The following is a 14087-nucleotide window of genomic DNA, read 5'->3' on the forward strand; positions in this document are numbered from 1 at the left end:
TGTGCTACTCTTTTGAACTCAATAGTTTCAAAATAGCCCCGGCACTTAAGTACCTGTGATTGTCATAGATTTATAATAGAGGAACTATAATAAGTTTTGAATCTTTTAGTACCATGTTACCCACATCTAGCGCTTATATTACTGAAGCTAACATAAGCATTGTTGAATCAGGTACAAATACCTTAATGGAAGACATGCCCAGGAAATGGTGACAGTTCAGAAACTATGATAATTGCCGAGCACACAATAATAAATTGTACCACCTATTGTCACCGGCCATTCAATGAGTTGAATTCCTCTTTGTTCAGAAATCTATCTGACTGATCTGCCAGTACCTTGATGATGGTGCAATGAGCCTCTGGACTTGAAGAAATCCATCGTTGGTGGCAAACATCCAATACTGTCTATCCCTGACAGGCCTCTCTGCCCCAAATTGGTTGTTGTATCTGCTGTCAGAAATGGGGCATTATGATGAGCTACAGTCTGCGAAATGTAACCCATATCCCCAGCAGGTGCATGGATCCAGATGCCTGAAAATACACGGCAATGGTGGGGGGACTGTGATCGGATCCATTGAGACATCAGGTCAATGTGAGCCAGACCACAAATGTTGAAGACTCTCTGCCTGGATAGGCACAGCCACCAATGGTACTGATGGTCTGTCAACTGCAGGTCGCTGATTCATGGCGAGCACATCCGATGTCTTGGGTAGTGCCTTCTGCTCCTTACTATCCTTCTCTGGCCTCCACCTGACCAAAAATGTGCCTCTGCTGAAGTCTTTCCTCCCTTATTCTATCCAATGTAAGACTAACCTACTCCCATTGCCATGTCCACAAATGGCATCTCATTGATTGCCACACCTTCCTTTTTTTTTATTTCAAAAATATACTGTATTCATAAAATACTTTAAGGGTCTGTACAGTTGGACATGCCAAACATATGTAAACATTCCTTTTGTTTGCATACCGAAAACAGAGTAATCATTCCTATTTACAGGTCAGTACGATTACATTTTTAGCAGAGGCATCAGCAGAGCCCAAATGACTGCGCGGGCCGCCTGTTCTTCTTTAGGCAGGCAGATGTTACACGGTGGTCTTTCCCCACCACGCCTTGGCAGCAGCTGCCCCAAGCTTCAGCATGTCCCTCAACACGTAGCCCTGGACCTTGCAACATGCCAGTCTGCAACACTCAGTCGGGGTCAACTCCTTCAGCTGGAAGATCAACAGGTTTCGGACCGCCCAGAGAGCATCCTTCACCGAGTTGATGATCCTCCAGGCACAACTGATGTTCATCTCGGTGTGCGTCCCGGGGAACAGGCCGTAGAGCACGGAGTCCTGCGTCACGGTGCTGCTCGGGACGAACTTCGATAAACACCTCTCCAGACTTCTTCTGCATAGGCACATTCCACAAGGAGGTGTGTGACAGTCTCCTCCCCCCTGCAGCCACTTCAAGGGCAGCATACAGTGCAGCTGAGAGTCTGGGCGTGCATAAAGGATCTCACAGGCAGAGCCCTTCTCACCACCAGCCACACTTTTCTCTGTTAACCTCTACTACCCAGACGCTGCCAGCAATCTGATATTACTCTCAGGACTCTTGCTTCCTACTGTTGTCAAATACTAACCTTTCAGTTGTGTTGGTAACTCTGAGTTACCAGCTATGCAGTTCCGTATTATTTTTCCTTTCTTAACTGAGTTAACCAATGCAACTATCAGTCATCATCAATCCCATTGCGTTCATGACAGCTGTATCTTGACACTTCCCTGATCCTGACTTGCAAATGAAAATTTGAACCTGCTCCTTTGAGATTTCTTAATAAACTAATTAATGAGCTCAACCAGCATTTAATTAGAGGTGTGCAGGTTTCTGAATCCCATCATCCTGCATTCACAATTAAAAATCCAACTTCCCATTATTCTCCCACTCCTTTTGTCTGAGGTTTTATGTGAATTGAGTCGAGAGTGTGTTGCTGGAAACGTACAGCCGGTCAGGCAGCATCCAAGGAGCAGGAAAATCGATGTTTCGGCCAAAAGCCTATCATCAGAATGAAGGGCTTTTGTCCAAAACATCAATTTTCTTGCTCCTCGGATGCTGCCTGACCTGCTGTGCTTTGCCAGCACCACACTCTCGAGTCTAATCTCCAGCATTTGCAGTTCTCACTTTTGTCTTTTCTGTGAATGTTCCACCTTGAACTGGGAACATCAGTTGCATTATCAAATGATCATTTCATTTAGTTTAAAAATGTTGCTCTCACCTGTCTCATTATCACTTCTGCTCAACTCTCCTCAAGTCCTAAAGCCTTCAGTTTTAACTTCTTTCTCCTCCACTAAGTTCACAGTTTCTCCCAGATCTAAAGTAGCCAAAGCTGAATATACAAGAATGATGACTGTAACAGCACGATGACTCCTCCAGATTTCACCTAGAAACTGAGGGTCTATACTAACAACTGTAATTATGAATGCCTTCCTGATATTCTCAGAACCTGTTGTGGACTCAATGTGGAATTTGGTGTCTCAACTTGCCTGTAAACCTTCATCTTCTTCTTGACCAGTGCTCAGGTTTGGCCAATATACTAGTCACATCTTAAAAATGCAAGAAGTTAGACAGTGCATGGCCATCTTGCACATTGGTTTTGGCAAGCAGGCTGTTGCTGCCATTAGCTGCATGAAATTGGTTGCAATGTTTTCTACGTTATGACAATGACTACAATTTTAAAGTGGTTCATTGGCTGTAAAGATCTTAAAGATATCTTATAGCATGAAAATGCTTTAAATACGTGGAACCAGTTCTTTGTTTTTGTTTTTTTTTCCATTAATCATTTGAGAAGCATGTCTTTACATATAACACAAAGGAGAATTCTTTATGTTGCATTGTAAAATTCGTCAGAATATTACTGAGGAAACATGTTTTGCCAACTAATAAATGAAATGAGAATTTATTGGATAGTTTATGGGTTTGCAATAGGTTGCACTGAGGAACATATTTCCAATAAATGTTAAGGTTTGAGGAAAAGAAGTAAGAATGCAAGAGTTAGGGCCAGGAATAAGCCATTTGCTCCACTATTCAATAAGATCATGATTGATTTGATTATGGTCTCAACTCCACCTTCATGCCTGCCCCCATAACTCTTGACTCCCCGGTCTGCCAAAACTCTATTTAACTCAGTCTTGAAAAAGATCAGTGATCCAACATCAACTGCTTTCTGGGAATAAGAATTTCATAAACTAATATTGCTCTGAGAGAAGAAAGAAAGTCTCCTTGTCTCCATGATAAAAGGGAGCCTCTTTTTCCTTGAAACTGTGTCTCTTATTTTAGGTCTCCCTAATAAAGAAAAAAAATCTTCATCCACCCTTTCAGGTTCCATCAGATATTATAAGCTTCATGACATTACCTCTTATTTTTCTAAATTCCAGCAAACATGGATTGAGACTGTTGAACCTTCCTTCATACGATAGCACTTTTGTCCCAGGAATGTGTCAAGTGAACATTCTCTAAATTGCTTTGAGTAGAATTATATCCTCTTAATAAGTAGATTGAACAAAATTGAATACATCACTCTAGATGCAATCTCACCAAGGCCCTGCAGAGCTGTAACAAAACTTCACTCATTTTATATTCCATTCTCCTTGCAATAAATGCTAACATTCCATTTGCCTTCCTAATCTCTTGCATGTACTACAATACCCATATCTGCTAGTACCACTAAGTTCTACGGCTCTCTCCATTTTTGTAGAATATTGTTTTTCTACTTTCCTTACCAAAGTGGAAATATTCATCTTTTTGCCCATTATACTATGCTGTCCAAATTTTTGCCCATTCGCTTAATGAGTCAAAATTGTTTCTCAGACTCTACATCCTTTTGACAACTTACTTCCCAATCTGTTTTAGCGCCATTGTCAAATTTAGCTGTCATACTGAGGTCTTCTCGGACATCTTCAACCTCTACCTGCAGCAGACCACTGTCCCTGCCTGTTTCAAGAGGGCTAACATCATCCCTCTGTCTAAGAAGGCTCATGCAGCATGTCTCAATGACTACTGTCCAGTGGCCCTAATTTCAGTGTCATGAATTGCTTTAAAAGACTGATCATGGCATTAATCATTTCCACCCTCCCTACTACTCTTGACCCACTCCAATTTGCCTATCAGACCAACAGATCCATGTCAGATGCCATATCACTTGCCCTTCACTCCTCCCTAGAACTTCTTGACACCAAGAACAGCTAAGTAAGAATCCTACTCATTGACTACAGTTCAGCATTCAACACTATTATCCCCTCGAGACTGATTACTAAACTTAGTGATCTCAGACTAAGCCCCACTCTCTGCAACTGGATCCTCAGTTTCCTGACCTACAGGTCACAATCAGTGAAGACTGGGGACAATATTTCATCCTCACTAACCCTCAACACTGGAGCCGCCCCAGGGGCGTGTACTCAGCCCCCTACTGTACTCACTGTATACCCATGACTACATTGCCAATACCAGACAAATGCCACTTACAAGTTCGCTGATGGCACTACCATAGTCAGTCAAATCTCAGATGGTGACAAAAAGACTACAGACAAGAGGTGCAAGACCTGGAAAAATGATGCACTGAGAACAACCTAGCTCTCAATGCCGGCAAAACCAAGGAAATCATTATTGACTTTCGGTGGGATGTTACTCATGCTCCAACAGCACAGAGGTGGAATGAGTGGAGCGTGCCAAGCTCCTGGGAGTGGTCATCCACAACAAGCTTTCTTGGACAGTTCATGTGGGTGCACTGTTACATGTCTCGTCTTCCTCAGGCAGCTGAGGAAATTTGGCATGACGGCAAATACCCTTGTCAACTTTTATAGATGTGCCATCAAGAGCATTCTGTCTGGATGTATCACTACCTGGTATGGCAACTGTACCATTCGAGATTGGGGACGGTTACAGAGAGTTGTGAACTTGGCCCAGACAATCACAAAGGCCAACTTCCCATCTATAGAATCCATCTCCCAGGCCATCAAGGCAAGGCCACCAGCATTCTCAAAGATCCATCCCACCCTGGCAATGTTTTTCTACAACCTCTACCATCAGGGAGAAGGTACAGAAGCCTAAACACATGCACCAGTCTATTTCAAAACAGTTTTTTTCCTATTGTTGTTAGCAAACTGAATGGACTCGCAAAATCTTAATATTTGCCTGTACCTGTGTTTTTGTTTTTGCTGCTGTTTACCTATTATTTACTTATCTATGCTACTTAACTATGTGATCTGACTGCATTGCTTGCAAGACAAAGTTTTTCACTGTGCCTTGGTACACGTAACAATAAATTCAATCCAATTCAATAAATGTGATTTCCATTTTACAAAACCACGTTGAAACTGCTTGATCACATTATGATTTCCTTAGTATCGTGCTATAATTTGCTTCATCATACATTCTAGAACTTCCCTAAGAAAGATGTTTGGCTAACTGACCTGAAGTTTCCTGCTTTCTATTGCTATTTCCATCTCCCTCCTTTCTTGCCATTGTCCAAGCGCTGTGACCCACAGTTCTTAATTTTCTTATCTAGCCACAGATGATACATTTTTTCAAGGTGTCCTTTCTCACTCAATTAAATCTTTGCTGCAAGTTAATACATTTCTACTTAAAAATCTGCAACTTCATTTCTACTATCTTATATTTTAACTTAATTTTCCAAATTACTTTGGCCAGCTCTGACTCCATACACGTAAGGTTTTCTTTTATGTAAGTATAAAACCCTGACAAATTTCCTGAACCCTGCAGAAAATATCTCTATCCCCATAACTATACTGTCTCATATAATATTACATTTCAATTTCCACTCCACCTCCCCCCCCACCTAAAATGCTTTTTATATTATGGTTCATGTATTTGTCCATCCTGCAGCCCTCATTCCCATCTATGCAACCTACAAGAGGTTCAAAGCTGTTGAACGACTATAAAGGCTGAGGCTCCTTCATCTTTGTCTATTCAATCCTGCCTCACTCATCCTCACATCTTCTTGTCGCTGACTGTGGACCAAATCAGACAACCCTGTGTTTAGGAGAATGGTTGTCTTCTGGAACCAAGTTTCCAAGTAACTCTCCCCATCTCCAAAATAGCACATTGTCTGTAGCTTGGCCTTCAGCTCAATGACTATGGGCTGCAGATCCATGAGCCAAAGGTGATTGTTTTGGATCACACTGGTTTTCATTAACTCCCACATGCTGCAGCTGCAATATTCATGTTTGGATTGTGGACATTTATTATCTTGGTCTTGCTGCCTCAGGGTGATTGTGGGCTGACATCTTTAACGCTACAAAGTGGTTTCATGCAAATTTTTGAAAGAGTTAAAGAATAATTTAAGAGTCAACCACATTTGTGTCAACCTGGTGCCATATATCGACCAGACCCAAGCACAGGTCTTTCCTTGAAAAATATTTTTAAGTCAGTTTGGTTTATACAGAAATCCAACAAGTTCATTGACACTTTTCCTGACACCAGTCTTTCTTTTTAACATAGAATTAATATTTTCATACTGCCATGATAGGATTTGTGTTCTGGATTATTTGTTCAGTAACATAACCTCGATGCTACTGTTTCAAGTGGTGCCAAATTAAACAGAAATATTTCAGTGGTCTTCTACACTGAAATTCATATATTATTGATAATGTGCATATTATAGCACCTTATTTCTGTCCAGTGGCTAACTATATAAATGCATTTATAAAATATTGTGAATACCTAAGCTTAAAAGGGCGCTTGAGAAATTGAACCCTAAAAAGACCATTGGTTTCAGAATGCTATGCTTCTGTTCAGAAAGTACAGAGACAGTATTGGATTTGGCAGAGGTCGAACTCAACTTGAGTTCACCCTGTGGACATTGGCTGGTAGGACTTTGCAGCATAAGCAATGAGATAATGAAGAGATTGGATCTTTGTGGCAAAACGCTCTGTGATCTGTGGCTTTATGATTGGATTGGGGGAGGATGAGAGTTTATGGTAGGATGGTAGCTCCTGTCATAAATGGGTCAAAAAGGGTTGTCACTGAAGTCTCTAAGAACAGCCACCCATTATGACAATACCATATTGTGGGCAGAATAGTTTAGGATTTTGAAAGAATGAAACTGAACATCTGGTCCTCCTCAAAGTGTCTGCAACAGTGTCTATCATAATTAGTTGTTCATATGCAATAAACTATGACATCTTATTGACCACAAGAGACTCTTCAAGTTATTCCAGGAAATGGTTTTCCTCTTCTAAACTAGCCCCTGTAGATTCTTTTACTTAAAGGGGATAGTAAAAGTAGCCTTCACTATGAGCAATAGCTCATACAGTGTAGTGAACTGACAGGCCAACACAATAGCTCCTTTATGGAACCAGGTTAGAAGATTAAAGTGGGAATAGGCAATCTACACATGAGACAACAGATTAAAGATCTATCTGCAGCAGGTGGCAAGATATTTATAGGGTCATACAATCCCAGCTTGAAAGGAAACAGGGCACAATTTAGTTGAGTAATGGTCCATTCCCGCTCACAACCAGCTTTGCAGCATTTGGAGAATTGACTGAGCTTTATGTTACTTCTGTCTTGGAAGCCTTTTTTTTAGCCAGTAGTGGGTCATGGACACTGCTGACCGGGTCAGCATTTATTGATGTCTATTTGCCCTTAAAAAAGCGATAGTGAGCTGCATTCTTGAACTGCTACAATCCACAATAGCCTTAAGGAGGGAATTCCAGGATTTTGACTCTACAACAATGAAGGAATGGCACAATATTTCTGATTCAAGAAGGTGAGTGGCATGGAGAAGAACGTGCAGGTGGTGATTTTCCCATGTAACTATTGCCTTGTCCTTCTAGATGGAAATGGTCTTGGGTTTGGAAGGCTTTTTGATGAATTTCAGCAGTGCAACTTGTAGATAGTGTATAATACTGTTACTGAGCATCGGTGGTGGACAGAGTCATTGTTTATGGTTATGGTGACAATGAAGCATGCTGCTTTGTCCTGGATAGTGTCAAGCTTCTTAAGTGTTGTTGGAGCTGAATACATTCAGACAAGTGAGGAGTATTCCATCACACTCCTGACTTGTACCATGTGATGATGGGGTAGGATAGGCTTTGTGAAGTTAGGAAGTGAGTTACTCACCACAATATTCCTACTGTCTGACCTGTTCTTGCAGCCACTGTTTTTATGTGGCAAGTCCAGTTGAGTTTCTGGTCAATAGTAACCCTACGATGTTATATAAATTATTCAGTGATGGTAATGCTGTTGAATACAGAGTGATAGTTAGATTGTCTCTAAAGGACATAGTAATTGCCTGATATTTGTGTAGGGAGAATGTTAATTACCACATTCAGCCCAAGCCTGGATATTGTCCAGATCATATTTCATTAGATTATGGATTGCCTCTGTATCTGAGGAGTCACAAATGTTGCCAAACATTGTGCAATCATTGGTGAACATTCCCATTTCTGCTGTTATGATGGAAGGAAGGTCATAAATGAACTGGTTGAAGGTGATTGGGCTAGGACACTGCCCTGAGGAACTAGGAACTCCTATAGTGCACTGGTAGTCTCTATGTTTGAGCCAACAGACCCAGATTCAAGTCCCATATTTGCCAGAGGAGTATAATAACATCACTAAACAGGTGCATTAGGAAAATATGTTATCCTGAGAAACTCTTGCAGAGATGCCCTGGTCCTGAACTGACTGACCTCCACAATTATCTTCCTACATGCTAATTATGACTCCAACCAGCAGAGAATTTGCTCCTGATACTCATTGACTCCAGTTTTGCTGTGACTCCTTAATGCCACACTCAGCTGAACATAGCCTTTGATATCAAAGGCTGTCACTCTCACTTAATCTCTGGAATTCAGCTCTTTCATCTATGTTTGGACTAATGTTGTAATGAGGTCAGGAGCTGACTGGCCTTATTAAAACCAAAACTGGGTGTCAACAAGTATGGTATTGCTTATAGGTGCTTCTACTGTAGATAACACTGAGTGCAATCAGACACTTAACTGAGCAGCACCAGGCTTCCCTTGTGATCAAAGCTCCTGGAAGGTAGAATTCCTATACTTGTGATCTAATGCAGGCTTTGGACAAGAGAGTTGAACAATGCTGGTAGTACTCAGAGGCCTTTACTTGGGATTTCCACTGGATTCATGAAATGCAGTATCATGGAAGAGGGTCACTAACAGGGGATGGTGGGAGATTGGGCACATGGGAAGTGTCTAAATTTCAGCAGCCTTTCTCTCCTGATGCAAAACATAGTGTCGGCCATTTAAGATACAGATGAGGAAACATTTCTTTCTCACAGCAGGCTAAGACCAAAAAGCACAGGAGTAGAGGTAGGCTGATGTGAGTCTTTGGAATTCCCTTCCTCAAAAGGGTTGACAGGCCTACTCTTGTTCCTTGTTTGTGTGCTTATGTCACTTGCTCAGACACCACCCACCCCCAAAAAAAAGACAAAGCTCACATACTTTGCTGGGTGGTCTTAAGGAGACAAACATAAGTTCCTTTCAGTCTGTGAACCTCATTAGCCCTGTTAGCCCAGGGCTAATTGCTCTTAATTGGCTCATTAATGAGTTCAATTACCTTTCCAGTTTTTAGAAGTCTTGTTTTAGGCCTATGTTAGGATATTTGGACCCTACCTTCACCAAATTAGAGTCAGGTTTTTCCATACAAGGAATCCAATGTATGTATGTTCATATGATTCTGTCCCACTCTTTTTATTCCTACTAGGGTGAGGTAGCACGGTGGCTCACAGCGCCAGGGTGCTAGGTTTGATTCCAGCCTTGGATGACGTCTGTGTGGAGTTTGTACATTCATCCTGCATCTGTGCAGGATTGCTCTGGTTTCCTCCCATTTTCCAAAGATGTGCTGGTTAGATGAATTGGCCTTGCTAAATTGTCTGTAGTGTTAGGTGCATTATTCAGAGGGGGGTGGATTACTCTTCAGAGGGTCGGTGTGGACTTGTTGGGCCAAAGGGCCTGTTTCCACACTGTAGGGAATCTAAATCTAATCTTATCATGCTTACTCTGAGAGGCTATAAAATTCTATCTAAAGTTTTTTTGTTTAATTTTAATTATATTTGGGTAAGCTTACTATGTCTTCAGTCTTAGTGGCCTCTTCTGCTTTCATAATAAGCCTAGAAACACATTTGCTATTAATTTTGAATTCATTCATAAATTGTGGGTATCACTGATTTGGTAGGCATTTATTTCCCATTCACAATTGTGTTGGAAAGTTGATGATAAACTGTTTTCTAGAACCAGCGTAGTCCTTGGGGAGCAGGGACACCTATGGTGTTATTAGGAAAGGAATTCCAGGATTTTGACCTAGAGATAGTGAAATAATGGTAATAATTCCAAATGAAGATAGTGTGTGGCTCAGGGGGGATCCTGCTGGTTTTAGTGCTGGTTTGTGGGTGGCACGGTGGCTCAGTGGTTTGCACTGTTGCCTCACAGCATTGGGTGGCTGTGTGTGGAGTTTGCACATTCTCCCTGTGTCTGTATGGGTTTCTTCCAGGTGGTCTGGTTTCCTCCCAAAATCCAAAGATGTGCTGGCAGGTGAATTGGCCATGCTAAGATTAGTTGGGCCAAGCGGCTTGTTTCTATACTGTAGGGAATCTAATCTAATCTATATACCTGCTAACCTCATCTTTGAATGTGATGAATCTTGTAAGCTGCTGCTGCTGGGAATGTTGATGGATTTCTGCAGTGTATCTTATAGATTGTACACACTGCTGCTACTGAGTAACCATGGTGATTGGAGTGAATGCTGAAGTGGGGGATGGATGCCAGTCTAAGGGGCTGCTTTCATCAAGATGATGTTAGACTTCTCGAATGCTTTTGGAGCTGCACTCTTCAAGGCAAGTGGAGAAGATTCCAGCACACTCCAAACTTAGAGTCATAGAGATGTACAGCATAGAAGAGCCTTGAGTCCAACTCATCCATATTCACCAGACATCCTAAATTAATTTAGTCCCACTTGCCAGCTTTTGGCCCATGTCCCTCTAAACCATTCCTATTCATATACCCATCCAGATGCCTTTTAAATTTTGTTTTTGCACCAGTCTCCACCACTTCCTCTGGCAGCTCATTCCATACACACACTTCTATATTTAAGATGGAAGACAGACCTTGTAAAGTCAGGAGGTAAGTTATGTGCTGCAGAATTCCTAGCATCTGATGTGTTCTTCTAGATAGTGTTGGAATAGCTATTTCTAGTCAATGTGAACATGCTGGTGTTAGGAATGGGGATTCAGCAAAGGTATTGAATCTTAAGGACAATGTTTAGATTCTCTCTTGTTAGAGATGGTCACTTTTGTAGCATGAATGCAACTTGCCACTTATCAGCTCAAGCCTGGGTGTTATTGAAGTATTTTTGCAAATAAACACTGACTGCTTCAATATCTGAGGAGTTACAAATGGTGCTGAACATCCATACATCTGACCTTGTGATGGAGGGAAGGTCATTGATAAAACCGATGAAGATGGTTGGTTGTAGGACATTCTACAATCATGTACTTGAATCAAACAATCTGTTAATTGCAACTATGTTTCTTTGTGCAAGGTACAACTCCTACCAGTGGAGAGTTTTCCTCAGATTCTAGTTTTGCTTGGGCTCTATGATGCCACACTCAGTCAAATGCTGCATTGATGTCAATGGCAATAAGTATCTCACCTCTGGAGGTCATTTTTTTTGTTCAAGTAAGGAACAAAGAGTTGAATGGACCTTATGAAACCAGCACTGAATTATTGTTGGAGTACTAACTGCATATTTCTGGCCATTGTAAGATCTTCTCTGCAGCAACTTTTTATGACCACAGCCTTCTACTCTTGTGTTTGCCCTTAACATGGGTGTTAACCTTTTTCTGCTGAGGACTCTAGTAAAAACTTGCATTACATACCATCCAGCAGACTAAGCCAAAATCAAACTTAGACATTTGACCATCTTATCCAAAATTTGTCATACTTATCAGTTCAAAGTTACCTGATTTATATCTTTATAAAATGTTACAGAAAGTATTTATTCATTCTCTTGCTCCTATATCTTCATTCCCTGCATATAGACTGTTTCTTGTCATTCCCTAAAAACGTCCCAACCTTCTATAACTATTCTCCTATCGCCTGACAGACCTTATATCACTCTTTTTATCTTGACTTTATTTTCTACGTACCTATTGATTATTTTAATAAGTTTATTGGAGGATAGAACTGTTTGCGCTTTGTGGACAGTTACAATTTTAAGAAATTAATGTTTGTGGTAGGTTTTAACCTGTAAGCAATAACTAAGGAAGATTTTGAATTTACTTTAAATTGTTTGAGGAATCGCTAATTATGTTTTCATAAATTTGAAAATTACTTCATACTATTTGGAAAGTGATAAACTATAGATTTTGTATGACAAGAAATACTGGACCCTGTGACCTGGTGACCCTTGAACTCAAAGCCGTGTCAATTAGAAGGAAGTTAAAATTTGGAAGCTGTCTGTCCTCCACACAAATGAAGAAAAAAGATGGCTGAATTTCTCAGTGGTTGGAAATAAAATTTTTTAAATGCTGCCGTTTTTTTCCTTCACTTCCAAGTGACTGCCCAGAATTAGCTCTACTGTGCGAAGTTGTTTCTGGTAGATCTGTGCTAGTGTGACCAATGGGAGCTAGGAGTTATAATGGTGCACGTCTATCCAGAACCATTGTGTAAGAGCATGACTAGGTGGGTCTCTGTTTTCGGCAACTTGCAGCCAATCACTTAAGAAAGGGTAAGGAATTCTACCCAAGGAAGATTGAAGTTTGGAAAAACAATAGGTGGGATCTCTACAAACCGGATGGTCTTCACCTGAACCAGAGGTGGACCTATATCCTGTGGAGGAAATTTGCTAATGCTCTTCAGGTGGGTTTAAACTAATTCAGCAGGGAGAGGGAAACCTAAATTCTAGTTCAAGTACAGAGGAGGTTGAGAATAATGAGGTCTGAAATAAGGTTTCAAGGTTACAAAAGGGCACCAGCAAGCAAAACGTTGATTTGAAGTGTGTCTATTTCAATGCCAGGAGCATCTAGAACAAGGTGGGTGAACTTGCAGCAAGGGTCGGTACCTGGGATTTCAATGTTGTGGCCACTTCGAGACATGAGTCGAGCAGGGACAGGAATGGTTGTTGCAGGTTCTGGGATTTAGATGTTTCAGTAAGAACAGAGAAGATGGTTAAAGGGGTGGGGGTGTGGCATTGTTAGTCAAGGACAATATTATGGCTGCAGAAAGGATGTTTGAGGACTCATCAACTGAGATAGTATGGGCTGAGATTAGAAACAGAAAAGGAGAGGTCACTGTGTTGGGAGTTTTCTATTGGCCTCTGAATAGTTCCAGAGATTTAGATGAAAGGATAGCAAAGTTAGGAGCGAGAGTGACAGGGAGTTGTTATGAGGGACTTCAACTTACCAAATAGTGACTGAGAAAACTATAGTTCAAGTACTTTGAATGGGTCAGTTTTTGTCCATTGTCTGCAGGAAGATTTTCTGACACAGTATGTAGACAGACCAACAAAGGACAAGGCCACATTAAATTTGGGACTGGGTAATGACCCTGGCCAGGTGTTAGATTAGGAGGTAGGTGAGCACTTTGGTGATAGTGACCACAATTCAGTTATATTTTCTTTAGTGATGAAAAGAGATAGGTATACACCGAAGGGCACTAGCTACAGCTGGGGGAAAGGAAATTACGATGCGATTAGATGGGGAAGGAAATTGCAAGGGATGGGCATAATTGCAATATGGAGTTTATTCAAGGAACAGCTACTGTGTGTCCTTGATAATTATGTACTGGTTAAGATGAGCGAGGAGGGGATGTGAGAAGTTGTTGGCAGATAGGTTCAGGGAAAATCCTAAAGGTTTCTATACGTATGTAAGGGATAAAAGAATGATAAGAGTAAGATTAGGGTCAATTAAGGACAGTAGTGCGAAGCTGTGTGTGAAGTCAGAGGAGATAGGGAAGCGTGAAATGAATATTTTTTTGTCAGTATTCACACTAGAAAAAGACAATGTTGTCAAGAAGAATACTGAGAAACCGGCTACTAGACAAGATGGGATGGAGGTTCACAAGGAGGAGGTGATAGAA

The 14087-nt window shown here is 41.1% G+C and overlaps 1 long non-coding RNA gene across 1 annotated transcript in view; it reads right to left on the reverse strand.

Moving 5' to 3' along the window:
• Positions 1–14087, reverse strand: part of LOC140482163 (uncharacterized) — a 77658-nt gene that overhangs the window by 50651 nt on the left and 12920 nt on the right. The window lies entirely within an intron of this gene.

This window comes from Chiloscyllium punctatum, chromosome 1 (genome assembly GCF_047496795.1).
Source record: "Chiloscyllium punctatum isolate Juve2018m chromosome 1, sChiPun1.3, whole genome shotgun sequence".
Taxonomy (NCBI): domain Eukaryota; kingdom Metazoa; phylum Chordata; class Chondrichthyes; order Orectolobiformes; family Hemiscylliidae; genus Chiloscyllium; species Chiloscyllium punctatum.